Genomic DNA, 3,838 nt, shown 5'->3' on the forward strand with positions numbered 1-3,838 from the left:
CGGGTCTCACATTCTTAGGGAGTCCCCATACGAATGTAATTAAAAGTTTTCTCCTGTTAACCTGTCTTATGTTAATTTGTTTATTAGTCCCAGAACCTAGAAGGATAGAAGGACAATTTTTCTCCCCAGCAGGAGCTCTACATGAACAGAACTCCTTCTGTGGTGTTGACTTTCACGAATCACCCTTCAATATATTAATCTCTTCAATTCAACCATCATAAAAATTATTTTCACCTAAGTAGGTAATATATATTATGTAACATGATAGGTGAGTCGTTTTTCAAAATTATGCATAACATAATGTGAAAAGTCATACATTTTAATCAAGTTTATATAAATTTTAAAGATAATTTTTGGCAATGCCACTTTTATATTGGATTTTTTCTTGTGTAGAACCCCATTACAGAAACATATACTAATAAATAATGCTTTTTTAGCATCTTATCTCTCCTCTTTTTACCCTCTCTTTTAATGGTGCATCATAGATATTCGCCTGTCTGGAATGGTAACTTTCTGGCTTCTCATTCTATGACTCTGTGATTTGTTGAGGATTGATATACAATTAATCTGTGCAATGAAGATGGCTACACAATAGAAAAAAAATGTGCTTTATTTATTTAAAATCACTGGCCTAACCAGTTGACATGCATGAGCATTTTGATTCCTTTGAACAGATGGAGTCATGCTGAAGTCTATAGTCATAGCCCTGCACTACAGGAGAAAAACATCTCATAACCCCAATTCTCTCTTATGTTTTGGAAGTCATAAAATATGATGCAAATATAAAATATAATTATCATACTTATTTTTGTTTATTAAGATGTAAGGTATTATAAAGTAACTTTTAATATTTAAATAAAATGTCTCATCTAAAACTGAAAGCATTGTCTTAAAGATTTCTTTTATTCAAGAAAAATACTTTCAGGAAATCAAACTCTCATTCTATTTACATTCTTTAAATGGCATTAGCACTAGATATCCTCCTACTAATTCAGGGAAATAACAAATTTTATACAAGAATGTTATATTTTTCATAGTTTTGCTAATATATATTTACAGAAAAGTAATATTGGTATTTTTCTAATTACAAAAAGGAAAACTTGCAAGAATACCAATACTAATTTTCAAAAGAAATTGAATACTATGTTCATTTGTTAGCTTCATTGAATGAAAATTTTTAAATGGATAACATAATTAACTGTATATGACACCTGTGTGAAATTACAGTGTGGAAAGCAACATGCAGAATGAAGGGAGAGGAATGGAAGGCAATGCTAAGAAGAAAGGAAAGAGGAAGGAAGGACGGAAGGAAGGAAGGAAGGAAGGAAGGAAGGAAGGAAGGAAGGAAGGGAGGAAGGAAGGGAATGGCAGGTTAGAAAATATAAGAACAAATTTAAGTAAAACTTATCAGTTATTTCGAATGAATAGGCAATGGTATCCAACCTAATTGTCTCAAAGGGATGCCTGATTTAAATGGTGCAGGGGCGGCTGAGCCCTGCAGTGGCCTGTGTGGTGGGCATGTGCAGAAGCCGTGGGCCTGGCCATGAGGTGGCAGCTCTCTCAGGAGCAGGGCATCACCCTTCAAAGGGAGCACCTGGCTGAATTCTCTCATTTATTATTAATAACATTTTATATCAGCTTAGCATTTTTGTATCTGAAACCTTTATTTCACTCAAGTGAAGAAATACGGCCTCAATTTGGTTGTAACTACTGATCCTGAGCTCATGAAATACCTAAATAATGTAGAACAAAACAACAAAATGACTGGGTATACAAGTGTTCTGGTAGTCATTTCAAATAGTGAAAGTGATGAGGTCCTTGAAAAATGACAATTTGATATTGAGTGTGACAAGACTGTGCACCCAGAGGAAAGTCTCAGAAAGCTATCCAAGATGAAATCTGATCAGTGATCAGACAGATCACAGCTACAGTGACATTTCTGCCACTGTTGGGAGTTTCCTGTTCATTTGATCTGCTGATCTATACAGACAAAGATTTGGTTACACCTGAAAAGTGGAAAGAGTCAGGACCACAGCTTATTACCAATTCTGAGTAAGTCCATCTGTGTTCCTTCACTACTCTAATCCATGAAGTAAAAAGCACGGTGGTCTACAAAATCCTGTCCATGACGAGATGAAACAAGAACAATAATGTAATTCTCAAATGTGTGTTCCCTGAAACCAAGTCAACTATAGTTCATGTTTTATTTCATTGATTAATTTTTAGATGGGGAAAACCTAACATTATGCTTTTGAACTGTGCATAATTGTTGCATTATTTAGGTACCTATTTTGCTTTCCATAGGGTTGACATATATTTTGCACACTGTTCAAAAAGGAACCAGCAGGCTACACCAACACTGCAATGTGAATTCCTTTGAGGGTGGTAACTGTAGGTAGAAAAACATTTGTTACAAAGTTAAATGCCTTCCTAAATCAGACCTTTTAGTCAAGTAGCTTAACTCATAATATAGGTAAATATGAAACACAGAAAAGAAGTCTGAATATTCAGAATCTTTGGTCCTAACATAACTGGTAATCCACAATAACAAAATATTGTTATAAAATCCTTTTTGCCATTTATGTCATTTGTATAGTTTTCATATTGAAAAACATCTCTAAATCGATTTTAATGTTTATTGCACCTACAAAGCTATCACTATTTCTGCTGTTTAAATTCTGATGTTACAGAACTCTTCAAATGTTTTTTTTGTTTGTTTGTTTGTTTTGTTTTCTTGTTTTGTGTGTGTGTGTGTGTGTGTGTGTGTGTGTTTTATAAAATCAGGCTTTAAATGCCAATGACAAATAAGATAAATGTGTATATTTAAAATAGATAAATAAATAAATGGGGGAGTGGGATTTCGAATACTGAGGAATAGAAATGAGGATACTTCCCTCTAACTACCTATTACTGAGATATCCTTCTTTATCTATCATTAATTAACTCTGTGACCTTGGGCGTATTTTCTATATTTCTTTACTTCTGGATATTATAAATCAAGATTTAAGTAAAATCATATATTAAAAACATTAAAAGTACAAAACACTATGCAACTAGCAGGTGTTATGTGAATATTGATTATAATTAATAAAATAAAATAGATATGTCTGGTTTAATAAGTGAGTAAAGCTCAGTACCAGGATCATACCATCAACATGACAGTCTGTACTGATCTCTACAAGTTGTATGATCTCGGGTAAGTTTTATCATTTTATATTGTCATTTCTGAAGTGTTACATTACTCATGAAGTTACAGAAACAAAAATTATGCTATGAATGAGCTCTTAAATCCATGTACTGCTAAACAAATATAGGAAGGGATATTGTTTTTGTTGTTGTTTTCTGACTACTATATACTTCAGAAACCAATTGCCTTTTTTTTCTATGAAAACTAGAGGTCCGGTGCATAAAATTCATGCGGGGGGCGGGGGGGGGGGGTGATTCCCTCAGCCCAGCCTGCACCTTCTCCAGTCTAGGACCCCTCAGGGGATGTCCAACTGCCAGTTTAGGTGCGATACCCAGGACTGAGCCTAAACCAGCAGTCGGACATCCCTCTCACAATCCAGTACCGCTGGCTCCTAATTGTTCACCTGCTTGCCTGCCTGATCACCCTTAAGTACCCACCCCCTGCCATCCTGATCACCCCTAACTGCCTCTGCCTGCTGGCTTGGTCGCCCCTTACTACACCCCCTGCCGGCATGGCCACCCTTCACTGCCCCCATCTGCCAGGTTTGTTGCCCCTAACTGCCCCTCCTGCTGGCCTGGTTTCCCCTCACTGCCCCCCAACCCCACCGGCCTGGTCACTCCATGCAGCCTGCTGCTCGGTTGTTTGGTCGCT

The 3,838-nt window shown here is 36.3% G+C and overlaps 1 pseudogene; it reads left to right on the forward strand.

Annotated features, from left to right (window-relative positions):
* Window positions 1-1,543: 1,543 nt before the first annotated feature.
* On the forward strand, window positions 1,544-2,137 carry LOC132226703 (mitotic spindle assembly checkpoint protein MAD2A-like; annotated as a pseudogene).
* Window positions 2,138-3,838: the final 1,701 nt, after the last annotated feature.

The sequence above is a fragment of the Myotis daubentonii genome, chromosome 2 (assembly GCF_963259705.1).
Source record: "Myotis daubentonii chromosome 2, mMyoDau2.1, whole genome shotgun sequence".
Classification (NCBI taxonomy): Eukaryota; Metazoa; Chordata; class Mammalia; order Chiroptera; family Vespertilionidae; genus Myotis; species Myotis daubentonii.